This window comes from Schistocerca cancellata, chromosome 6, assembly GCF_023864275.1.
Source record: "Schistocerca cancellata isolate TAMUIC-IGC-003103 chromosome 6, iqSchCanc2.1, whole genome shotgun sequence".
NCBI classification, from domain to species: Eukaryota; Metazoa; Arthropoda; class Insecta; order Orthoptera; family Acrididae; genus Schistocerca; species Schistocerca cancellata.
In genome coordinates this window covers 689,212,537-689,239,961 of record NC_064631.1, presented here as the reverse complement: position 1 = coordinate 689,239,961, position 27,425 = coordinate 689,212,537, and positions in this window count along the sequence as shown.

Here is a 27,425-nt window from a genome sequence, read left to right as displayed (position 1 = left end):
TATATATATCACCGGTTGTCGTAAGACGATTAAAAGATTATAATTAATGTTAGTCTGGTTGGGAATTTGGTAAGCTAGACTGGATATCTGGTGAAACAGTTGCGCAGTAATGCAAGGTTAACTTCCCCAGACAGCTCACAGCTTTTAACCCACTTTTATGGTCTTGAACATCAGCACCGCGTACACCACAAATTAAAGCAACAACATTACAGCCGGTGCTTAAACATCAATGTCGGCCTGTGCTCTGATAGTCCCACGCAAAACAACAAGGGGTGCAAGCCCCTTCCATGAAAAATACTACCACTCCGTACACTACCGCCTCCGAATTTTACTGTTGGCACTACACACGCTGGCAGATGACGTTCACCGAGCATTCGCCATACCCACACCCTATTATCGGATCGCTACACTGCGTACCGTGATTCGTCACTCCACACAACGTTTTTCCACTGTTCAATCTTCCAATGTTCACGATCCTTGCACCAAGCGAGGGGTCGTTTGGCATTTACCGGCGTGATGTGTGTTTTACGAGCAGTCGCTCGGCCATGAAATGGAAGTTTCTCCCTCCCACCTAACTGTCATAATAATGAACATATAACGGTGGAATTAGTACAGATCATACTGTGAACTGTTCTCTGCACCAGGGTTTCCCAAACTCTGCTCCACAGAACACTTGGGTTCCGCGGGAAGTGAATAAGTTTTCCGCGAATAACTACGAGTATTAATGACTTGGGGTTACTTCGGTAGTTTGATAGTACTAATTACTTTTTAAATTTTATTATAACTGTTGTGGTATTTGTTATGATTTAAAACTGAGGCAATAACTGAATAAAACAAGTCCCTCTCTTTTTACAAAATATTAACCTTCAAAGTAAACAAGATGTTCCATCAGAGTAACAGGATTCTCGAAGTGTTCCATCAGAGGAAAAGTTTGTGAAACCCCCAACACTACCGTTAAACATAGTCACCATGCCTCCGAACACATTTGTGCGATCGTCGAACCCAGGTATCAAAACCAATTAGGAAAAATTTAGGGTTTTGCTCGAATCACGATTTTAAAGCTTTTCCAACCTCACCCGCGACGAAAGTGTATGGGTGCGCTGCAACTGACATCAGCGATGTGCAGCATTGGATGAAAAAGTTCGGTAACGAAGACACGTACATTGAGATAAACTGTTCAGCAGCCGACCGGCAACATCCGTCACCGGTTGCCATCGGGAGTGGCCGCGCGGTTTGAGGCGCCATGTTAAGGTTGCGCGGCGCCTCCCGCCGGAGGGGCGAGTCCTCCCTCGGCCATGTGTGAGTGTGTGTGTGTGTGTGTGTGTGTGTGTGTGTGTGTGTGTGTGTGTGTGTGTATGAGTGTTAGTTAAGGTAGTGTGTAAGTCTAAGGACCGATGACCTCAGCAGTTTGGTCCCTTAGGAACACACACACATTTGAACTTAATGTACATGAAGTGATTCGAGGAGACGGACGCGTTAGAGTTCACAATAAACAGTGAAACCTGGTCTTTTAAAATTACAACTCAAGAAGCAAAACCCAGATTTTTTCAAAATTAGTTTGGATGTTGCCTTGGTTCAACGATGGCGCAAATGCGTACAAATGCCTGGTGACTTTGTTGAACGGTAGTGTTATACAGAGGACAGTTCAGTTCGATCTGTACTAATTCCGCTATTACACGTTCATTATTAAATGCTTTATGCCACAGGAGACGTTAATTTTTGATCCATAATCGTTAAAAAGAAATGTGCTGACCGATGTATTGAAGGAATTGAACGTGTCATTTCGAATCATACACGACAAAGTAAAGAAAATGAATACGTCGAGTGAGTCATTCAATCGCATAAAGAAGTTACACTGTATCATTTTCAAAAAATAGGTTTACATTGAGTGGAGTGATAAATCTAACCAAGAAATAGGTTTTAGAAATCAGCAGTTTACAGACAAAGATGAAGTCAAAAAGTAATACATCATTATTTTCCTCACGTTACTTGCTGGAATCAGTTCACCTGTTTCCGTAGCTGCCTGCACTCGTTCAAGTCCATTCATCGATAAAGTATTTTCAGGTTTGTAGCCGTCTCCGTCACGCGCAAAAGTTACACGAAATGACACAGGATTTTACAGTACCCACAGAAAAATCAGGATCCAAGTTCAAAGATTTATGGAAAATTCTGCATTTGCTACGCGATATTCCGAAGGCCCATCCTACGTAGCTTCGAGCTCTAGGAAGACGGTAATTGAAAATTCTCGTAGCAACTGACAGTGATTCTCTTCATTGGTAGAAGAAGGTTTGTACGCAGTCCAAATTCTCATTCTCCTCAAAGAAATACGATATCTTGGGGTATCCTTCAGTCGCCTTTGTAGTTCTTCGACTGCTCACTTATTCGAAACTACTGGAAGAATGCCTCAGAATTGTTTGAATCTCTTGAAACAGACCGTGAAACGCCTCGCTTTCGTTCCTTTTTAAGTAACTTCAATGAATACATTGTATTCTGTTTCTCCTTCTAAAATTCATGCTTTACGTTGGGACTGTCCTGAGAGACTGGGGAGGATTGAAAGGAAGGGAGCTTCTGTATCATGCCGTGCATAACAGCAGCTGGATAGAGTAATGAGGAATCGCCGGAGAGCCACTCTAAGCCGCTTGATCGGTGCCAGAGAGGTGTGAAATGGGCCTATTTGGCAGACTGTGATCACCACACGACGCTGCGGCCCGTTGCTCGGACTGTTTGGCAGGTGGAGTATCGGTTATAGTCGAGAAAAATAAACTAGACGATTTAGGAGCAGCCTTGGAAAGAAGTCGCAGAAAACTGTCACACCATTTAGAAGTTAACAGTGAGGTGTAAGCAGCAAAATAACGTTAGGGCGTTGACTGATCAGCACAGATACTGTAGCTCAAATCCATCAGTATTGCAAGTGTTATATATAGTACGTGGACGATGGGAGTCCTGATCCTGATATGCTTTTTTTTTTTTTAATCAGACGAACCATTTACCCGTATGAGCGAACTCGTTTATCGTATAATTATCGTATAAGCGAACTCGCAAGGTAATCGATGTTATAGATAAAAAAACCTCAACGGTTATCTGAAGAGCCTGTACATTGTGTGAGACCAGCAATGGTAACTGCATGTTAGTGGCACAATAAAAGGTGTCCATTGGGTCGGTCGTTCGGTTGTAAGGTGGCTATAATTTCGCACCTTAAAAGCACTCATCTATATACTTTGCTGTACTTTACAACCGGAATTAGGTATCATTTGATAGGTTGTACATCTTATACAGGGCTATTACAAACGATTGAAGCGATTTCATAAATTCACTGTAGCTCCATTCATTGACATATGGTCACGACACACTACAGATACGTAGAAAAACTCATAAAGTTTTGTTCGGCTGAAGCCGCACTTCAGGTTTCTGCCGCCAGAGCGCTCGACAGCGCAGAGAGACAAAATGGCGACAGGAGCCGAGAAAGCGTATGTCGTGCTTGAAATGCACTCACACCAGTCAGTCATAACAGTGCAACGACATTTCAGGACGAAGTTCAACAAAGATCCACCAACTGCTAACTCCATTCGGCGATGGTATGCGCAGTTTAAAGCTTCTGGATGCCTCTGTAAGGGGAAATCAACGGGTCGGCCTGCAGTGAGCGAAGAAACGGTTGAACGCGTGCGGGCAAGTTTCACGCGTAGCCCGCGGAAGTCGACGAATAAAGCAAGCAGGGAGCTAAACGTACCACAGCCGACGGTTTGGAAAATCTTACGGAGAAGGCTAAAGCAGAAGCCTTACCGTTTACAATTGCTACAAGCCCTGACACCCGATGACAAAGTCAAACGCTTTGAATTTTCGGCGCGGTTGCAACAGCTCATGGAAGAGGATGCGTTCAGTGCGAAACTTGTTTTCAGTGATGAAGCAACATTTTTTCTTAATGGTGAAGTGAACAGATACAATGTGCGAATCTGGGCGGTAGAGAATCCTCACTCATTCGTGCGGCAAATTCGCAATTCACCAAAAGTTAACGTCTTTTGTGCAATCTCACGGTTTAAAGTTTACGGCCCCTTTTTCTTCTGCGAAAAAAACGTTACAGGACACGTGTATTTGGACGTGCTGGAAAATTAGCTTATGGCACAACTGGAGACCGATAGCGCCGACTTCATCTTTCAACAGGATGGTGCTCCACCGCACTTCCATCACGATGTTCGTCATTTCTTAAACAGGAGATTGGAAAACCGATGGATCGGTCGTGGTGGAGACCACGATCAGCAATTCATGTCATGGCCTCCACGCTCTCCCGACTTAACCCCATGCGATTTCTTTCTGTGGGGTTATGTGAAAGATTCAGTGTTTAAACCTGCTCTACCAAGAAATGTGCCAGAACTGCGAGGTCGCATCAACGATGCTTTCGAACTCATTGATGGGGACATGCTGCGCCGAGTGTGGGAGGAACTTGATTATCGGCTTGATGTCTGCCGAATCACTAAAGGGGCACATATCGAACATTTGTGAATGCCTAAAAAAACTTTTTGAGTTTTTGTATGTGTGTGTGCAAAGTGTTGTGAAAATATCTCAAATAATAAAGTTATTGTAGAGCTGTGAAATCGCTTCAATCATTTGTAATAACCCTGTATATGAATGTTTAAAGAAGGCTGACATTGTCACATACACCTTGTAAATAGTTGTTAATGCTTATTACATGAAAGGTGACGAAGTGTCTTTATTATCAAAACAGCATAATGAATGATTGCCTATGCTAGCAGAGGTTGGGACGCCAGTGGAAATGATACGGCCAGAGTAACTCAAGCCCTGGGTGGAACAGCCCGCACAGTTGTGTTGGTCCTACTTGACATACAGGGTGTTTCAAAAATGACCGGTATATTTGAAACGGCAATAAAAACTAAACGAGCAGCGATAGAAATACACCGTTTGTTGCAATATGCTTGGGACAACAGTACATTTTCAGGCAGACAAACTTTCGAAATTACAATAGTTACAATTTTCAACAACAGATGGCGCTGCAAGTGATGTGAAAGATATAGAAGACAACGCAGTCTGTGGGTGCGCCATTCTGTACGTCGTCTTTCTGCTGTAAGCGTGTGCTGTTCACAACGTGCAAGTGTGCTGTAGACAACATGGTTTATTCCTTAGAACAGAGGATTTTTCTGGTGTTGGAATTCCACCGCCTAGAACACAGTGTTGTTGCAACAAGACGAAGTTTTCAACGGAGGTTTAATGTAACCAAAGGACCGAAAAGCGATACAATAAAGGATCTGTTTGAAAAATTTCAACGGACTGGGAACGTGACGGATGAACGTGCTGGAAAGGTAGGGCGACCGCTTACGGCAACCACAGAGGGCAACGCACAGCTAGTGCAGCAGGTGATCCGACAGCGGCCTCGGGTTTCCGTTCGCCGTGTTGCAGCTGCGGTCCAAATGACGCCAACGTCCACGTATCGTCTCATGCCCCAGACTTTACACCTCTATCCATACAAAATTCAAACGCGGCAACACCTCGGCGCCACTACCATTGCTGCACGAGAGACATTCGCTAACGATATAGTGCACGGGATGGATGACGGCGATATGCATGTGGGCAGCATTTGGTTTACTGACGAAGCTTATTTTTACCTGGACGGCTTCGTCAATAAACAGAACTGGCGCATATGGGGAACCGAAAAGCCCCATGTTGCAGTCCCGTCGTCCCTGCATCCTCAAAAAGTACTGGTCTGGGCCGCCATTTCTTCCAAAGGAACCATTGGCCCATTTTTCAGATCCGAAACGATTACTGCATCACGCTATCTGGACATTCTTCGTGAATTTGTGGCGGTACAAACCGCCTTAGACGACACTGCGAACACCCCGTGGTTTATGCAAGATGGTGCCCGGCCACATCGCACGGCCGACGTCTTTAATTTCCTGAATGAATATTTCGATGATCGTGTGATTGCTTTGGGCTATCGGAAACATACAGGAGGCGGCGTGGATTGGCCTCCCTATTCGCCAGACATGAACCCCTGTGACTTCTTTCTGTGGGGACACTTGAAAGACCAGGTGTACCGCCAGAATCCAGAAACAATTGAACAGCTGAAGCAGTACATCTCATCTGCATGTGAAGCCATTCCGCCAGACACGTTGTCAAAGGTTTCGGGTAATTTCATTCAGAGACTACGCCATATTATTGCTACGCAAGGTGGATATGTGGAAAATATCGTACTATAGAGTTTCCCAGACCGCAGCGCCATCTGTTGTTGAAAATTGTAACTACTGTAATTTCGAAAGTTTGTCTGCCTGAAAATGTACTGTTGTCCCAAGCATATTGCAACAAACGGTGTATTTCTATCGCTGCTCGTTTAGTTTTTATGCCGTTTCAAATATACCGGTCATTTTTGAAACACCCTGTAGGAAGTATACCAAGAAGGACGGTCGGGGCACCTGAGCGCTGACGCACAATACAGCGGCGGCCGGCCGGTTTGTAGCGGGGCCGGAAGGATAACTGGAAACTCTGAAAATGTTGGACGCAGCAGAGAGGGTCGAAGAAGCGTTACCTCGGCAAGCACTCAGCTTGGGTTATTTCGGAGGATTTTTACTCTGAGAAGCGCGCCATTGTATGAATTCCTAATTAACGGGGATAGGTATTTCTTCGCAAAATTTCTGCACTCGACGACAAAAGACTAAAATATGGTTGGTCGGCGTATTGAAGATTATGTAGACAGGGAGAATATTCCGTAGTTTCGAGAACATGATTCGTCTTCTGCAGTGACGAGGGAGGGGAGCCGAGCTTTGCTGGGAAGCCAGCGGTGGAGGGAAAGTGGTCTTCCGTTTAGAGCGCCCGTGTTTGACCGTTGCTCACAAGGGAACCTCCCCATCGCACCCCCCTCAGATTTAGTTATAAGTTGGCACAGTGGATAGGCCTTGAAAAACTGAACACAGATCAATCGAGAAAACAGGAAGAAGTTGTGTGGAACTATGAAAAAAAATAAGCAAAATATACAAACTGAGTAGTCCAGGCGCAAGATAGGCAACATGAAGGACAATGTGATCCCAACAGCGCCGTGGTCTCGTGGTTAGCGCGAGCAGCTGTGAAACGAAAGGTCCTTGGTTCAAGTCTTCCTTCGAGTGAAAAGTTTAATTTCTTATTTTCAGACAATTATTATCTGTCCGTCCGTCCGTCCGATGCGAGGTAACTGCGCCGTAGTATTGGGCAAGGTAGAAGAATCTTTTCACCGACTCGCCAAGTTAGGTGGGTCGACAAAATATTCCTGTCATATGACGCACATGCCGTCACCAGTGTCGTATAGAATATATCAGACGTGTTTTCCTGTGGCGGAATCGGTTGACGTATGACCTTGCGATCAAATGTTTTCGGTTCCTATTGGAGAGGTACGTCCTTTCGTCTACTAATCGCACGGTTTTGCGGTGCGGTCGCAAAACAGAGACACTAAACTTATTACAGTGAACAGAGACGTCAATGAACGAACGGACAGATCATAACTTTGCAAAAATAAAGAAAGTAAACTTTTTCATTCGAGGGAAGACTTGAACCAAAGACCTCTCGTGCCGCAGCTGCTCACGCTAACCACCAGACCACGGCACTGGTGGGCTCACAGAGTCCTTAATGTTGCCTGTCTTACACATGGACTACTCAGTTTGTATATTTTGCTTATTTCTTCATAGTTCCACACAACTTCTTCCTGTTTTCTGGGTTCTACATCTACATCTACATCTACATTTATACTCCGCAAGCCACCCAACGGTGTGTGGCGGAGGGCACTTTACGTGCCACTGTCTTTACCTCCCTTTCCTGTTCCAGTCGCGTATGGTTCGCGGGAAGAACGACTGTCTGAAAGCCTCTGTGCGCGCTCTAATCTCTCTAATTTTACATTCGTGATCTCCTCGGGAGGTATAAGTAGGGGGAAGCAATATATTCGATACCTCATCCAGAAACGCACCCTCTCGAAACCTGGCGAGCAAGCTACACCGCGAAGCAGAGCGCCTCTCTTGCAGAGTCCGCCACTTGAGTTTGTTAAACATCTGCGTAACGCTATCACGGTTACCAAATAACCCTGTGACGAAACGCGCCGCTCTTCTTTGAATCTTCTCTATCTCCTCCGTCAACCCGATCTGGTACGGATCCCACACTGATGAGCAATACTCAAGTATAGGTCGAACGAGTGTTTTGTAAGCCACCTCCTTTGTTGATGGACTACATTTTCTAAGGACTCTCCCAATGAATCTCAACCTGGCACCCGCCTTACCAACAATTAATTTTATATGATCATTCCACTTCAAATCGCTCCGCACGCATACTCCCAGATATTTTACAGAAGTAACTGCTACCAGTGTTTGTTCCGCTATCATATAATCATACAATAAAGGATCCTTCTTTCTATGTATTCGCAATACATTACATTTGTCTATGTTAAGGGTCAGTTGCCACTCCCTGCACCAAGTGCCTATCCGCTGCAGATCTTCCTGCATTTCGCTACAATTTTCTAATGCTGCAACTTCTCTGTATACTACAGCATCATCCGCGAAAAGCCGCATGGAACCTCCGACACTATCTACTATTTATATATTGTGAAAAGCAATGGTCCCATAACACTCCCCTGTGGCACACCAGAGGTTACTTTAACGTCTGTAGACGTCTCTCCGTTGATAACAACATGCTGCGTTCTGTTTGCTAAAAACTCTTCAATCCAGCCACACAGCTGGTCTGATATTCCGTAGGCTCTTACTTTGTTTATCAGGCGACAGTGCGGAACTGTATCGAACGCCTTCCGGAAGTCAAGAAAAATAGCATCTACCTGGGAGCCTGTATCTAATATTTTCTGGGTCTCATGAACAAATAAAGCGAGTTGGGTCTCACACGATCGCTGTTTCCGGAATCCATGTTGATTCCTACATAGTAGATTCTGAGTTTCCAAAAACGACATGATATTCGAGCAAAAAACATGTTCTAAAATTCTACAACAGATCGACGTCAGAGATATAGGTCTATAGTTTTGCGCATCTGCTCGACGACCCTTCTTGAAGACTGGGACTACCTGTGCTCTTTTCCAATCATTTGGAACCTTCCGTTCCTCTAGAGACTTGCGGTACACGGCTGTTAGAAGGGGGGCAAGTTCTTTCGCGTACTCTGTGTAGAATCGAATTGGTATCCCGTCAGGTCCAGTGGACTTTCCTCTGTTGAGTGATTCCAGTTGCTTTTCTATTCCTTGGACATTTATTTCGATGTCAGCCATTTTTTCGTTTGTGCGAGGATTTAGAGAAGGAACTGCAGTGCGGTCTTCCTCTGTGAAACAGCTTTGGAAAAAGGTGTTTAGTATTTCAGCTTTACGCTTGTCATCCTCTGTTTCAATGCCATCATCATCCCGGAGTGTCTGGATATGCTGTTTCGAGCCACTTACTGATTTAACGTAAGACCAGAACTTCCTAGGATTTTCTGTCAAGTCGGTACATAGAATTTTACTTTCGAATTCACCGAACGCTTCACGCATAGCCCTCCTTACGCTAACTTTGACATCGTTTAGCTTCTGTTTGTCTGAGAGGTTTTGGCTGCGTTTAAACTTGCAGTGAAGCTCTCTTTGCTTTCGCAGTAGTTTCCTAACTTTGTTGTTGTACCACGGTGGGTTTTTCCCGTCCCTCACAGTTTTACTCGGCACGTACCTGTCTAAAACGCATTTTACGATTGCCTTGAACTTTTTCCATAAACACTCAACATTGTCAGTGTCGGAACAGAAATTTTCGTTTTGATCTGTTAGGTAGTCTGAAATCTGCCCTCTATTACTCTTGCTAAACAGATAAACCTTCCGCCCTTTTTTATATTCCTATTAACTTCCAAATTCAGGGATGCTGCAACGGCCTTATGATCACTGATTCCCTGTTCTGCACTTACAGAGTCGAAAAGTTCGGGTCTGTTTGTTACCAGTAGGTCCAAGATGTTATCTCCACGAGTCGGTTCTCTGTTTAATTGCTCGAGGTAATTTTCGGATAGTGCACTCAGTATAATGTCACTCGATGCTCTGTCCCTACCACCCGTCCTAAACATCTGAGTGTCCCAGTCTATATCTGGTAAATTGAAATCTCCACCTAAGACTATAACATGCTGAGAAAATTTATGTGAAATGTATTCCAAATTTTCTCTCAGTTGTTCTGCCACTAATGCTGCTGAGTCGGGGGGTCGGTAAAAGGAGCCAATTATTAACCTAGCTCGGTTGTTGAGTGTAACCTCCACCCATAATAATTCACAGGAACTATCCACTTCTACTTCACTGCAGGATAAACTACTACTAACAGCGACGAACACTCCACCACCGGTTGCATGCAATCTATCCTTTCTAAACACCGTCTGTACCTTTGTAAAAATTTCGGCAGAATTTATCTCTGGCTTCAGCCAGCTTTCTGTACCTATAACGATTTCAGCTTCAGTGCTTTCTATCAGCGCTTGAAGTTCCGGTACTTTACCAACGCAGCTTCGACAGTTTACAACTACAATACCGATTGCTGCTTGGTCCCCGCATGTTCTGACTTTGCCCCGCACCCGTTGAGGCTGTTGCCCTTTCTGTACTTGCCCGAGGCCATCTAACCTAAAAAACCGCCCAGCCCACGCCACACAACCCCTGCTACCCGTGTAGCCGCTTGTTGCGTGTAGTGGACTCCTGACCTATCCAGCGGAGCCCGAAACCCCACCACCCTATGGCGCAAGTCGAGGAATCTGCAGCCCACAAGGTCGCAGAACCGTCTCAGCCTCTGATTCAGACCCTCCACTCGGCTCTGTACCAAAGGTCCGCAGTCAGTCCTGTCGACGATGCTGCAGATGGTGAGCTCTGCTTTCATCCCGTTAGCGAGACTGGCAGTCTTCACCAAATCAGATAGCCGCCGGAAGCCAGAGAGGATTTCCTCCGATCCATAGCGACACACATCATTGGTGCCGACATGAGCGACCACCTGCAGATGGGTGCACCCTGTACCCTTCATGGCATCCGGAAGGACCCTTTCCACATCTGGAATGACTCCCCCCGGTATGCACACGGAGTGCACTTTGGTCTTCTTCCCCTCCCTTGCTGCCATATCCCTAAGGGGCCCCATTACGCGCCTGACGTTGGAGCTCCCAACTACCAGTAAGCCCACCCTCTGCGACCGCCCGGATCTTGCAGACTGAGGGGCAACCTCTGGAACAGGACAGGCAGCCATGTCAGGCCGAAGATCAGTATCAGCCTGAGTATCAGCCAGAGACAGAGCCTGAAACCGGTTCGTCAGACAAACTGGAGAGGCCTTCCGTTCAGCCCTCCGGAATGTCTTTCGCCCCCTGCCACACCTTGAGACGACCTCCCACTCTACCACAGGTGAGGGATCAGCCTCAATGCGGGCAGTATCCCGGGCAACCACAGTCGTAGCCCGATCGGGGGATGCGTGGGACGAGCTGGCCGTCCCCGACAAACTCCCATCCGGACCCCCACAGTGATGCCCATTGGCAACAGCCTCAAGCTGTGTGACCGAAGCCAACACTGCCTGAAGCTGGGAGCGAAGGGATGCCAACTCAGCCTGCATCCGAACACAGCAGTTGCAGTCCCTATCCATGCTAAAAACTTGTGCAAAGAACGTCTGAACTAATCTACACAGAGCGCAAACAAATCGACACAAAATTTAAACGGTTATTAAAATACGAGATTGCCTAGTAAATGCAGTAGCTTGTGCACTGCTGACACACTGCTCGGCGGCGGAAGGAGACTACGCGAATTTACACTATTCAGGTACTAAAACGCGATGCTACAACTCTCAAATACTATAATACGCCCGAAATTTATGAATTTAACAATGCAAGTACCAAAAACACGCAAATAAATTAAGAATTAAACTATGTAACAAATGAGTGAGCTAGGAGTATACGAGTTGCTGCTGCAGCTGCTTATCCAACGGCGGCAGGGAGCACACTGACTGTGACCAACCGACAGTTCAGTTTTTGAAGGCCTATCCACTGTGCCAACTTATAACTAAATCTGAGGGGGGTGCGATGGGGAGGTTCCCTTGTCAGTATCGGCTTTTGTCGATACAGACGGACTTGCTGTCTTTGCTCTCAGGAGATTTTAGAGTTAGAACGGTTAGACACTGTACTGTTGCGAACCTCTACCATTCTGGACTTCGCCTCCGTTTACGGAGTCGTCGTTGAGTACGCAGCGTTCAGTGATTGAGGGCACTTATTCTGTCTATACTCACGTTGAGACGTTATCTGAATTCCATCCTTGTGGCTGGGAGTTCGCGTTTCTCGTCTGTAGAACACAGAGAGGAGAACACAGTATTAGAGTATACTAGTCCTAGTATTTGAAAGAGTTTTATTTTGTGGCTGGAGTTGTTCCATCATCGCAGACATGTACGAGAACCATCACTCCAATTCACCGGGCGCAGTACATACAGTGATATTGCTAATTGCTTGGGCTTATTAGGGCTATAAGGCTAAACAGCTGTGGTCACGTAAGTTTTATTTCCACTGAGGTTGCACACCACTGTAGATCATCTTTGAAAGTAGTGTCTTCTAGTATTTGGTACATAGATGCTGTCAGTCATCACGTGTTATTTATATTAGATCGTGTAGCCATAAAAAGGGGCAGATTTGGACAATTGATCAGTAATTTTAGTTAGGAGATACAAACATTTGCAACACACAGGGCTCTTTAATCTACAATAAATGTATAAGCAGAAACAACATTTATCATTTAGTAGTTACTAGTTACTTTAATCATTCATTTGTGTTTAGGTTGTAATTTATTTGTTAAAGAGCAGGAAGAAGGAAATAATATCACAATTAAGAGATCCTAAGATCTTGTTCAGGGGGTAGTCACACAGGGTCAAATTTTCATTTTCACGTTCTGTATTTTCCGTTGCGTACATTCATTTTACACGCACCTGGAGTAACATCTTGGACTGTTTCATCACATATCTGATTTGTTCGGAACATTTGATGTCGACTTCCCTGATTTTTTTCATTTCTGCAAACGCCAGCGACCCAGCAGTTGTAGTGTTAAAAATATTGCAGTTTCTGTTGGCAGCGCCGAGCGCTGATTACGTCAGCATTTTTCCCCTCAAGTCGTTCACCGCAAACACCAATCTTGTCATTTAGATTTCTGTTCATCCGTTTCAGCAGCTGTTTTTGAAGACTGGCGATGTGAAGACGTAGCACACTAGTTGCGTTGGAAAGTGTTTTTTTTTTTTTTTTTTTTTTTTTTTTTTATTAAATGCCGCTGGTGTCCTATTCTTCACATCGGGTAACTATTCACATCGCAGCCCCCAACCCCCTCCAGTGCAACCGCACTTCTTCTTTGGACCGCTTATAATTGCTGCATACAGTCAAAGAGAAAGAATGAACGCGATGAAAGCTCAAAAAATAGTAAGAGTCCTTCACATAGTGAAAACAGAATTATGTTCTGGTGCAATTTCAAAAGAACAACTTCAAATATTTATCGAAAATTGCGAAAAAGATATAATATAAAAGTATCGGCTCTCAATATTGTCATTCCGATATCGATGTACCGTTATATCGCTGACGAAGATATCCCCGATATATACCGATATTTCTGGGAAAGACTTTCGTTAAATCGATGTGTCGATATTTTATCAACAGCCGTAGTCTGTGGTGCGTGGACGTCCGTCTACGGGTGTGAGAATGTTCACGTGACCACTTATACCAGCATGTTGCACAACTGACGCAGCACCTGCAACTTGTGTGGCAATTCTCCGGAAAGACCACCCCGCCACTCGGAACGCCACAGTTTGACCCTCTTCAAACACGCACGAGCGCAGAATTGCCTGCTTGCTTCACACGTTTGCGCCACGTTGAGCCTTCTGGCTGTGCACGTTACCGACTAAAAGAGTAGACACAGATGGCGCTCTGGTAGCCATTCCACTGCGATGTTTGTTGGCGGACGACGTCGAAATCATTGTCAGTACATCCACTATCTCCCAGGTAGCGGATGCCGTCATCGGAGCAAAACCGACGTCGTCTTTCCTGGTGTTCTACATTTTTTTTATCTGGCAGTGTATGTTGCGGGTTTTGTATCCCGCCTGGAAGGCACCGCATGGGTCTGCTCCTGTAAACTGAAGGGTAGGTCGAATGTAGGAAGCGAGTAGGAGCAGGTGAGGTTGTAACCTCTCCACAGAATAAGTTAACGATAAATATGAGCCAAGCGCAACCTCGCCACAAAAAATAATAATTAAATGAATTTTAAATATTTTGACCACTGAACAAAATTGGCTTCCATTTATTGTCTTTGTGCAGAAATGCATTCACACTTAATATTCCCACAAAATTCTTTTCTCATTTAATGTCAAGTTCGAAACGGAAAAATTTCTAAACACCAAAATAATAAAAAAGTTTTGTAACCTGATAAATTTTATGAGGACAGCAGCGCTGACCTCGGCCCTAATAAAAAAAACAAAAATTCTTACCTCAATAAAACTGCAATTATATCTGCTCTTAAGTTGGAATTTTTCGACACAGCCTCGTGCAATGCTGGCGTATTTCTTTTTTTTTATTATTTGGAGGAATGATAATGCATTGGAAATATTCTTTAAATTGAAATGAATGCTTTTCTTCAAAGGAGTTACTTTATATTATAAAAATTATTATTGGGGCATTTTTTGGAACAAATTAAATTACAATTAAGATACATTATTAAATATGCGCAAGGCTGCTTCTTTACCTTCTACAACAACACTCATCCTCCAGAGTCCTGACCAGAGCAGACTGCCGACGCGCGCAGGCACGCGCCGACTACTGCCGACTACAGCGTACTAGCCCGGACTACTGCCAACTCAACGCAGACTACTGTCGACTCGCGCAGGCAAGCGCAGACTAGCGACAAGCAACAACTAACGATAAACTACTCTCTGGTCAGAGATTCTGTCATGTCTCGCCCACCGCTGGCAATGTATACGTCTTACAAGGTTACACTCTCGGTACTGCGTATAGGTTAAAGTGGTTTTACTAAATCACAACAATATTAACTTGGATACGTAAACTGTTACCGAACTTTGGCTGAGATGCACGTAAGTGCGAAGCCGGATGTATCAAAGCTATCAAGATACACAGGCAATTTCTGTAGTAGCTCGCCCACTATGAAAACGAAAAAGTGTTGCTAGGTCGTCTCCTCGGGATCAAATGGACTGAATCCGGAGCGACGCTCGTAGAGCTGCACAGCGCCGGCTAGAGGGCGTTGTCGTCGGTGTCGGTGTCGTAGTGCACACCTACACTACTGGCCATTGACACTGCTACACCACGAAGATGACGTGCTACAGACGCGAAATTTAACCGACCGGAAGAAGATGCTGTGATATGCAAATGATTAGCTTTCCAGAGCATTCACACAAGGTTGGCGCCGGTGGCGACACCTACAACGTGCTGACATGAGCAAAGTTTCCAACCGATTTCTCGTACACAAACAGTAGTTGACCGGCGTTGCCTGGTGAAACATTGTTGTGATGCCTAGTGTAAGCAGGAGAAATGCGTACCATCACGTTTCCGACTTTGATAAAGGTCGGATTGTAGCCTATCGCGATTGCGGTATATCCTATCGCGACATTGCTGCTCCCGTTGGTCGAGATCCACTGACTGATAGCAGAATATGTAATTGGTGGGTTCAGGAGGGTTATACGGAACGCCGTGCTGGATCCCAACGGCCTCGTATCACTAGCAGTCGAGATGACAGGCATCTTATCCGCATGGCTGTAACGGATCGTGCAGCCACGTCTCGATCCCTGAGTCAACAGATGGCGACGTTTGCAAGACAACAACCATCTGCACTAACTGTTCGACGACGTTTGCAGCAGCATAGATCATCAGCTCGGAGACCACGACTGCAGTTACGCTTGACGCTGCATAACAGACAGGAGCGCCTGCGATGGTGTACTCAACGACGAAACTGGGTGCACGAATGGCAGAACGTCATTTTTTTTCGGATGAATCCAGGTTCCGTTTACAGCATCATGATGGTCGCATCCGTGTCTGGCGACATCGTGGTGAACGCACATTGGAACCACTGGCATATCACCTGGCGTGATGGTATGGGGTGCCTTTGGTTACACGTCTCGGTCACCTCTTGTTCGCATTGACGGCACTGTGAACAGTGGATGTTACATTTCAGAAGTGTTACGACCCGTAGCTCTACCCTTCATTCGATCCCTGCGAAACCCTGCATTTCAGCAGGATAACGCACGACCGCATGTTGCAGGTCCTGTACGGGCCTTTCTGGATACAGTAAATGTTCGACTGCTGCCCTGGCCAGTACATTCTCCAGATCTCTCACCAATTGAAAACGTCTGGTCAATGGTGGCCGAGCAACTGGCTCGTCACTATACGCCAGTCGTGAAAATATAACCACATGTCAGTTCTAGTATAATATATTTGTCCAATGAATACCCGTTTATCATCTGCATTTCGTCTTGGTGTAGCTATTTTAATGGCCAGTAGTGTAGCAGAGCGCACCTACGTTGTAGCATCGTAGCTATGGAACTGGTTGAAAGCATCACGACGGAAGTTTTAATGGTGCCTCCAGATGTGTGTCAACCCCTACGTGTCTGTCCTGCGATAGGTCGTGCATATAAAAGTAGGCAAGCCACCGTTCGTACAGAGGCGTACAAGCAGTTGTTATTACCAGCCGGCCGTGGTGGCCAAGCGGTTAAAGGCGCTACAGTCTGGAACCGCGCGGCCGCTATGGTCGCAGGTTCGAATCCTGCCTCGGGCATGGATGTGTGTGATGTCCTTAGGTTAGTTAGGTTTAAGTAGTTCTAAGTTCTAGGGGACTGATGACCTTAGCAGTTAAGTCCCATAGTACTCAGAGCCATTTGAACCATTTTTGTTATTACCAGGCTGCATTTGCACATGGAACGGGAAGAAACGTTGTTACGTAGTATAATAAAATGTACCCTCTGCCCTGCTCTCCACAGTGAGTCGCAGAGTACAGCGATGCGGATCTGAGCTAGAGTGACGTCTCCAGAAACCCCGCCGTCGTCGGGACGATAAACTCGGATACATCTTCACGACTCCTCATCGCGTAGTCGAGAGGTAGCTGGCGACTGACGCTAGTGAACCGTGGTTCTACTCAATTCTTTCGAAAATCAAAAGTTACAATCTCACCACAGTTATTTAAAGGAAACAGGAAGCCCGGGATCACTAGTGATGGACAAGCTTGTGGTTGTTTTAGAATTTTAATTTGACTCTAAACAGACTTTATTATGAAATTCAATTCGGACATTTGCCCTCTTACTGATGCAATATACAAATCTTCACCTTAATTGAATTACACAAATACGAATATAAATCATATTTTGCGTCCTCAACTAAAATCATAGATAGTAGGCACGGCGAATAATCAATCATAAACAACCGTTCTTGTTTAACCACATCTCAAAAGACTAGTAACACTACACACTTCCAACCCAAAGTTAGACAGCCACATAATACCACAACTTCATCTAAAAAAAAAAAACAAAGATCTTAAAGCTTAATAAAACTGAACTGCCCACATAAACGTCCACAGTGAAACATGCTTGTACTAAAAATGCAAAGTGGGCCAACCAAGGTCGCAAAACTGGCACACAGGAAAAATAACACGTCCGCAGCTCGTGGTCGTGCGGTAGCGTACTCGCTTCCCACGCCCGGGCTCCCGGGTTCGATTCCCGGCGGGGTCAGGGATTTTCTCTGCCTCGTGATGACTGGGTGTTGTGTGATGTCCTTAGGTTAGTTAGGTTTAAGTAGTTCTAAGCTCTAGGGGACTGATGACCATAGCTGTTAAGTCCCATAGTGCTCAGAGCCATTTGAACCATTTTTTTGAAAAATAACAAGTTGCACATTCATTAAAGATACACGGATGATTAACGTAAGTGTTAAATAAGAATGGCTAGTAATAACTCAACCAGTAAAATAACTTACAGAATTCTAATATTAACAAAGTAGCCTCACTTAACTTTAGAGAACAGCGTTAAGGCCCACAGCAGTGTTTGGAAGCAATGACGCTACGGCCGGCAGGCAATACGAGCGTTCACTCCCCACGGCGTGTGCACTGGCTCACTAGCAGGCAGCGTATTTTTACAAACAGTCCGACCGGCCTCTCAGTGAGCGGTCCTGACAAGAATCCATAACCGCACCGACGCCAGGAAACGAGCAACCTTAACAAATGACGTGCAGCACAAATAGATAGCAATGAAAACAAGGTCAAATCACGGCCACACTGGAATATACAGGGCTATTACAAATGATTGAAGCGATTTCATAAATTCACTGTAGCTCCATTCACCGACATATGGTCACGACACATTACAGATACGTAGAAAAACTCATAAAGTTTTGTTCGGCTGAAGCCGCACGTCAGGTTTCTGCCGCCAGAGCGCTCGAGAGCGCAGTGATACAAAATGGCGATAGGAGCCGAGAAAGCGTACGTCGTGCTTGAAATGCACTCACATCAGTCAGTCATAACAGTGCAACGATACTTCAGGACGAAGTTCAACAAAGATCCACCAACTGCTAACTCCATTCGGCGATGGTATACTCAGTTTAAAGCTTCTGGATGCCTCTGTAAGGGGAAATCAACGGGTCGGCCTGCAGTGAGCGAAGAACCGGTTGAACGCGTGCCGGCAAGTTTCACGCGTGGCTCATGGCACAACTGGAGACCGACAGCGCCGACTTCATCTTTCAACAGGATGGTGCTCCACCGCACTTCCATCATGATGTTCGGCATTTCTTAAACAGGAGATTGGAAAACCGATGGATCGGTCGTGGTGATCATGATCAGCAATTCAGGCCATGGCCTCCACGTTCTCCCGACTAAACCCCATGCGATATCTTTCTGTGGGGTTATTTGAAAGATTCAGTGTTTAAACCTCCTCTACCAAGTAACGTACCAGAACTGCGAGCTCGCATCAACGATGCTTTCGAACTCATTGATGGGGACATGCTGCGCCGAGTGTGGGAGGAACTTGATTATCGGCTTGATGTCTGCCGAATCACTAAATGGGCACATATCGAACATTTGTGAATGCCTAAAAAAACTTTTTCAGCTTTTGTATGTGTGTGCAAAGCATTGTGAAAATATCTCAAATAATAAAGTTATTGTAGAGCTGTGAAATCGCTTCAATCATTTGTAATAACCCTGTATAATAAGCATGCCCCCAAATTCTTACGGAGCAATATTCTAACATTACCCGTCTCCCCGTAAATTAGCAGGAAACTTAGAGATCACTTCCAGTTGCCTTAAGGGACTTTCAACATTAAATAAACATACCAAATACTGCCGTGACAAATGATTAAACCATTAACTCTACGGCTGCCAGTCACGTACACAACGGCCACCAGTTCCCAAGCGGTCAATATGTCCTAAAACAAGTTAAAACTTGCATGAGAGCCACTTAAAACACACACTCCACAGATGACGAGAAACGAAATGAAGAACATCAGCCTCCTTAAAATAGCCACTGTGGAACCAAGTTCAGAACCATCTCTGGCAGCTACCCATGCCACAATAAGTTTCAACAAACTTCTTAGTTAAACTCAGAATAAAAGTCATGCGTAACATGGAGCTTGCAAATTACGAGCTGGGAAGCTGTTCAGCGTGAGACGTCGAACCCACCACAATTTTGATCATACAATGAAAGCTTTCACGGCCGGTATTGTCTTCACTTAAAACTTCCGGGCTGATAGGCCGTGGTCGAAGTATAAAACTCTCCCCTGACGTTTCGTCTCCGACTACGGGAGACATCCTCGGAGGTACAGCGGCGAACTGCGAAGAGAACTCGAGGAAGCGCTGATTATATAGGCAGTGCAGAGGGCGCCACTGTCGATCACGTGGCGTCGGCTATGAGACTGTCTCTGGTGATGCCAACATTCTCGATTGAAAGTAATCGATAGTCACGCTTGCGGTGCAACGCTGACATCAAAATTTTATCCAGTTTAACACCTTCGTCTTTCCTGTTAAAATTATTGCGGCGTTTATCAATCTCGATAGCCTCTCTATACATGCGTGCATAATAATGCGAGGTTTTTGATACGACGCTCGTCTCGCTGAATCTCGTCTCGTGATCATGAAATAAAATTCAGCGATTTTGCAGTGAACTCATGGTGTGTCGTGGGGCGATCACTCTGTTGTTAAATAATTGAAAAGCCACGATCGCTTCAATCGTTTATTAGCTGACCAGTTTCAGCACTCTGAAGGTGCCATCATCAGATCTGAAACGTGGATTAACATTTATAAAACCATGACGTCCATACGGTCATCCAATAAACGACTGAAGCGCTCGTGGCTTTCCAATTATTTAAAATTCAGCGAGACGAGCGTCGTATCAAAAACCTCGCATTATTATGCACGCATGTATAGAGAGGGTGGAAGCGTGCTGGGCCCATAGCCCAGAGGTCCGTGGATCGTAACCACGCTCTGCTACCACTGATGTGGATTACCAATACAAAGTACGAGTATAACGTACCAATAGGGACAAGATAGGAGGCATGAATGGCGCCAAAACAGAAATAACAATCATCCATTTATTGCGCCATTACACACGCACATCATGATATATGAGACATTATGACAAACAGTGTGCATAATTAAGGCCGCACAATTTTACCACTGTGTTGTTGTTGTGGTCTTCAGTCCTGAGACTGATTTGATGCAGCTCTCCATGCTACTCTATCCTGTGCAAGCTTCTTCAACTCCCTGTACCTACTGCAACCTACATCCCTCTGAATCTGCTTGGTGTATTCGTCTCTTGGACTCCCTCTACGATTTTTACCCTCTACGCTGCCCTCCAATACTAAATTGATGATCCCTTGATGCCTCAGAACATGGCCTACCAACCGATCTCTTCTTCTGGTCAAGTTGTCCCACCAACTTCTCTTCTCCCCAATCCTATTCAATACCTCCTCATTAGTTATGTGATCTACCCATCTAATCTTCAACATTCTTCTGTAGCACCACATTTCGAAAGCTTCTATTCTCTTCTTGTCTAAACTATTTATCGTCCATGTTTCACTTCCATACATGGCTACACTCCATACAAATACTTTCAGAAACGAGTTACTGACACTTAAATCTATACTCGATGTTAACAAATTTCTCTTCTTCAGAAACGCTTTCCTTGCCATTGCCAGTCTACATTTTATATCCTCTCTACTTCGACCATCATCAGTTATTTTGCTCCCCAAATAGCGAAACTCCTTTTCTACTTTAAGTGTCTCATTTCCTAATCTAATTCCCTCAGCATCTCCCGACTTAATTCGACTACATTCCATTATCCTCGTCTTGCTTTTGTTGATGTTCATCTTATATCCTCCTTTCAAGATGCTATTTATTCCATTCAACTGCTCTTCCAAGTCCTTTGCTGTCTCTGACAGAATTACAATGTCATCGGCGAACCTTAAGGTTTTTATTTCTTCTCCATGGATTTTAATACCTACTCCGAATTTTTCTTTCGTTTCCTTCACTGCTTGCTCAATATAGAGAGTGAATAACATCGGGGAGAGGCTACAACCCTGTCTCACACCCTTCCCAACCACTGCTTCCCTTTCCTGCCCCTCAACTCTTATAACTGTCATTTGGTTTCTGTACAAATTGTAAATAGCCTTTCGCTCCCCGTATTTTACCCCTGCCACCTTCAGAATCTGAAAGAGAGTATTCCAGTCAACATTGTCGAAAGCTTTCTCTAAGTCTACAAATGCTAGAAACGTAGGTTTGCCTTTCCTTAATCTAGCTTCCAAGATAAGTCGTAGGGTCAGTATTGCCTCACGTGTTCCAACATTTCTGCAGAATCCAAACTGATCTTCCCCGAGGTCGGCTTGTACTAGTTTTTCCATTCGTCTGTAAAGAATTCGCGTTAGTATTTTGCAGCCGTGACTTATTAAACTAATAGTTTGGGAATTTTGACGTCTGTCAACACTACTCCCGGAGCCTTGTTTCGACTCAGGTCTTTCAGTGCTCTGTCAAACTCTTCACGCAGAATCATATCTAATATTTCATCTTCATCTACATCCTCTTCCATTTCCATAATATTGTCCTCAAGTACATCGCCCTTGTATAGACCCTCTATATACTCCTTCCACCTTTCTGCTTTCCCTTCTTTGCTTAGAACTGGGTTTCCATCTGAGCTCTTGATATTCATGCAAGTGGTTTTCCTTTCTCCAAAAGTCTCTTTAATTTTCCTGTAGGAAGTATCTATCTTACCCCTAGTGAGATAAGCCCGTACATCCTTACATTTGTCCTCTAGCCGTGCCTGCTTCGCCATTTTGCACTTCCTGTCGATCTCATTTTTGAGACGTTTGTATTCCTTTTCGCCTGCTTCATTTATTGCATTTTTATTTTTTCTCCTTTCATCAATTAAATTCAATATTTCTTCTTTTACCAGTGAAAGAAATTAATTTACCAAATTAATTTACCAATGTAAGAAATTTATACTAGCATAAAATTAACTAAAGTGTCTGGAAGGAAATGTTTATGAGAAGAACACGACGGGGCCGCAAGGGAGGAGACAACACAATACTTAACTCAGGTGCACCAAAACAAACAACGGACACCAGGCCGCGCCAACAACGGACACGTAAGGCACGCAACTACTCTCTCCGTTGCGGTTCCGCGCAAGTAATAGCTATCTCTTCACACGCCTCCACCTAAGCCCCCGGCCAGCGATCAGACACGGAAACAACCGCCTAACGCCAAAGCGCCATCTGAGTGAAAACTCAGCACTAAGATCGATACGGACTTGGAAATAAGCGAGCACCGTAACACCTATATAATCAGCGCTTCCTCGAGTTCTCTTCGCAGTTCGCCGCTGTGCCTCCGAGGATGTCTCCCGCAGTCGGAAACGAAACGTCAGGGGAGAGTTTTATACTTCGACCACGGCCTATCAGCCCGGAAGTTTTAAGTGCCACCACAATTTTGCGCGTTAAGGCGACCAATCATCGGCACCGTACATCCGGCGCGACAAAACACAAGGGCGGCGAGCACGGCGAGGCCCACGCACCACGGTTAAGCCGTCGGCACACTGGCCGTGCTGTCGAACGTCAACGTTGAGCGTGCCAAGTTAAACGTGCTGCTGAATGCTCAGGAACGATGCGACTTGTGCATACGGTACGTGCGCCCCAACGTGGTATACGCGATTGCAACGCACTCCAGGGGCACTTGAGGGGTATTTCTAGTTCGTAAATCACACTGTTTATTCAACGGGCGCGCGTAAAATTCCCACGTTAGCTCTATTAAAACGCACATTTCCACCATCGTCCACGATAAGGAAAGTACCATGTCCAATCGATAAGGACACAGGCTTACGAAAGTTCCATTACAAACAGTGCGGTAGAAATTTGGAATCCTTCTCCGCATAAGATAAACATTCCCACATTTTAGTACAACCCCAAGGTCAGTCTTACTTAATCACTGTTCCTACCCAGTAGCAGAATCTTTGCAACACGTGAATTACGAAGCGTAAAAGAAAAAGGAGCAAAATATTTTTATACAAGTAGCGCAAGCTGTCCTGTAGATTAAGCCAATAGAACAAAGTCACCCCTCAAAAAAAAGTTAAACTTATATTTACATAACATCATATATTATAATACATATTTATATTAAACTAATAATAAAGTATCAGAACCCAATAAAAACTCGAAAGTTAGGGAAAAAATTGGATGTATCAAGACGGGAACCACCGCCCAACAACTAACGCAATACTGGGCAGTGACGCTACTCATTACGCTTTTTTTTAATTTTTTAATAGATTACCACTTTTTTTAAATTAGCCACCTATCCTAGCCACTTCTTTTAACAAAAATGAAAAAAAAGGAAAAAGGATTTTGGAAGGTTTGTTTATCTGCTTTTTTTATTTTTATTTTCTTTTATTTTTATACAAATGGATAAAAGGAAGGCCGTTTCTCTTCGGCTACAAAAAACAGATTAATAGGAAGTCGTCCCGTTACAAATCAACACATCTTCTGTATATAATCATATTATGTTACCCCTTGCTGAAAGCCGTAATCGTAACTATGTTAGTAACTGAAATTTAATTATAACAAATTGTACCAAGAACAAAGCATTTGGGTAGATCTTCAGTGTGTCGCTGCCTTCAAATAGCCTACTCTCATAAGACGCAAGTTACAATAATTTTTTTGCCACGAATATGATGTTTCTCATTATTTTATTGGAACGAATCACACAGTTAACAACGGGTTTTCCAGTGATTCTCAATTTGCTGGTGCTCAGAAACGGCATATATACTCATAGGCTTGAAATGAATGCCAATATGGCGCCTCACAACTCTTTACTGAAGGGAGACGGCGTGCTTGTGACGTAGGTGGCGGTGTGCCATCTCATTGGTCAACGCTCAGACGCACGCCCAGAACATCTGACATGCCCAGAGACCTTGTAAAAAATAACTAGACTCACTGATGGCGCTGCAGTCGCGGGATAATTTGAACCTTCGGCTGGACGCCATTGTAGTGGTTGTAGTCTGATGTGTTGTGTAGTATTGTTGTTTATGAAGACCCTGATTCAACGTTGTATATTTGTTGAGGCGTACATACAGTATTTATTACTCGTAATTCTACTGTCTGTACGTTCCAATCAAAAGAAGTACCATGGTGAAGAGCTGTGCAGCGATTAATTGTACAAATAAATTCGAGAAAGGAACGAATATTACATTTCACACGTAAGTGAATATTTTAAGTTGTTATGTATGTCAGTGCACTTGCTTAATAAATGTTTTTGTAACACGGTATTAGCATAATGTCTGTGCATCTATTTGCAGGTTTCCTTTCTCAAAACCACAGCTGTTACAGAAATGGTTACACGCAGTCAGGAGGCAACATTTCCGACCGACAGAATACCATTTTATATGTTCTGATCATTTTGAAGAAAGTTGACTGATCGGTAGTGTTTTCATGGTCTAGGTTAGGTGGAAACTCGATAATTTGGTCGTGAGTTGCCAAAGCACTATGCCATATATAACGCACTTCTCGTCGTAAAATCTAAAGCAAGGTAGAGTCAGAAAATATCTATTAATATAGTGGGCAAATCTTCGAGTATTTTGATGTATTTTGCGTACGTTTATCGTAAATGAACTACGAAAAATGCTAGGGGTCCAGTACATAATTTTTAGCTACGGCAGATTCCATGTAGTACGTAAAATAAGTTCATAAACAGTGACTAGTCGCTGTTCGTTCATAAATTAAGAATTGTATTGTGGCAACGTATTTAAATGAGGCATTATGTTTGTGACCTAACTCAAGGGAAGGCATTTTATAACCAAAAGCGATGTATAAACATTCGAACTCCGCGCGTCAGTTTGCCACTCTAATGGCCACTGCCCAGCTATTCAATTTGTCCGCTCTTCACAGTCGACCACTGGTGCGGTTGTGGGGGCCTGAACATGCGAGATGTTGCTCTTCACGTTCGGAAACACTCTCGAGCCTGCTATTCCACGCTGTTGTTGTTGTTGTCTTCAGTCCTGAGACTGGTTTGATGCAGCTCTCCATGCTACTCTATCCTGTGCAAGCTTCTTCATCTCCCAGTACCTACTGCAACCTACATCCTTCTGAATCTGCTTAGTGTATTCATCTCTTGGTCTCCCCCTACGATTTTTACCATCCACGCTGCCTTCCAATACTAAATTGGCGATCCCTTGATGCCTCAGGACATGTCCTACCAACCGATCCCTTCTTCTGGTCAAGTTGTGCCACAAACTTCTCCCCAATCCTGTTCAATACTTCCTCATTAGTTATGTGATCTACCCATCTAATCTTCAGCATTCTTCTGTAGCACCCCATTTCGAAAGCTTCTATTCTCTTCTTGTCGAAACTATTTACCGTCCATGTTTCACTTCCATACATGGCTACACTCCATACAAATACTTTCAGAAATGACTTCCTGACACTTAAATCTATACTCGATGTTAACAAATTTCTCTTCTTCAGAAACGCTTTCCTTGCCATTGCCAGTCTACATTTTATAACCTCTCTACTTCGACCATCATCAGCTCCCCAAATAGCAAAACTCCTTTACTACTTTAAGTGCCTCATTTCCTAATCTAATACCCTCAGCATCACCCGACTTAATTCGACTACATTCCATTATCCTCGTTTTGCTTTTGTTGATGTTCATCTTATATCCTCCCTTCAAGACACCACCCATTCCGTTCAACTGCTCTTCCAAGTCCTTTGCTGTGTCTGACAGAATTACAACTCGGCACGCTCAACGTTCGGATGCACGGTCACGGTCCGTGTGCCGACGGCATTAGGGACGCCGGCTTTTTTTCAACGCAAGGTGGCTCGTTGTACGCCGACCGGAGACTCTCTCGTCACACGTTCACCCGGAAAACCGCCGGGGGGAGCAGTCAAAGATAGCAAGCCAGCCGAGTATCGATAGCAGCGATGGAAGTAGAACACCCTCGCGCCAGCCGCCAATCGGTGTCAGGCGGCAGAGTGAGAGGTGTCTTCATCGGTGCCCCGCTTGAACAGGAGCCCGCAAACACGGACGAATGGGCTGTCCCTGCCGCCGCGGCCCTATTTCCAATGCGCGTCGCCTGACGGATGACTTCCGGCGCGCACCTGCGGCGGCAGCCAGCAGCCGGCGGCGGCGCTATTTCTGCGGCCGTCAGGTGGCCGGCCGGCCTTCCGCCCCCGCCGCCTCCGCCTCCGCACCTGTGTCCAGACGGCGCCTCCGCCTCCGCCTCCGCTACACGTGGCCGGCCGGGCCGCGGCTATTCCTGTCTGCGCGCCGCCGCCGCCGCCGCCGGCGGGTCCGCAGCGGCCTGCCCAGCCCAGCACAGACGACGGCCGCCGCTTTATTTTCGTTGGGCGGCATTGCCGTCGCCGTCTCCGTCGCGCAGCACGTGCCCCGAATTATTCGTCGCGATCCTTTTGATGGTGCGACTGCCAACGCCGGACGTAAATACCGAGGTACCGGGCTCCCCACCCACAGCCCGTATCGTACCGGCCATCGCGACCTGCTGCCCTGCTCCCATGACACCCATCCTGGCGCTTTACCCCAGCCAAGTGTGAGCCCTCCTTTCGCTTTGCCTCTACGCCTTCCCTGCACCTATCGACCACACAATACATGGAAAATGGTAAGCTCAAGTAAACTACTTAAATTGTACACTCCTGGAAATGGAAAAAAGAACACATTGACACCGGTGTGTCAGACCCACCATACTTGCTCCGGACACTGCGAGAGGGCTGTACAAGCAATGATCACACGCACGGCACAGCGGACACACCAGGAACCGCGGTGTTGGCCGTCGAATGGCGCTAGCTGCGCAGCATTTGTGCACCGCCGCCGTCAGTGTCAGCCAGTTTGCCGTGGCATACGGAGCTCCATCGCAGTCTTTAACACTGGTAGCATGCCGCGACAGCGTGGACGTGAACCGTATGTGCAGCTGACGGACTTTGAGCGAGGGCGTATAGTGGGCATGCGGGAGGCC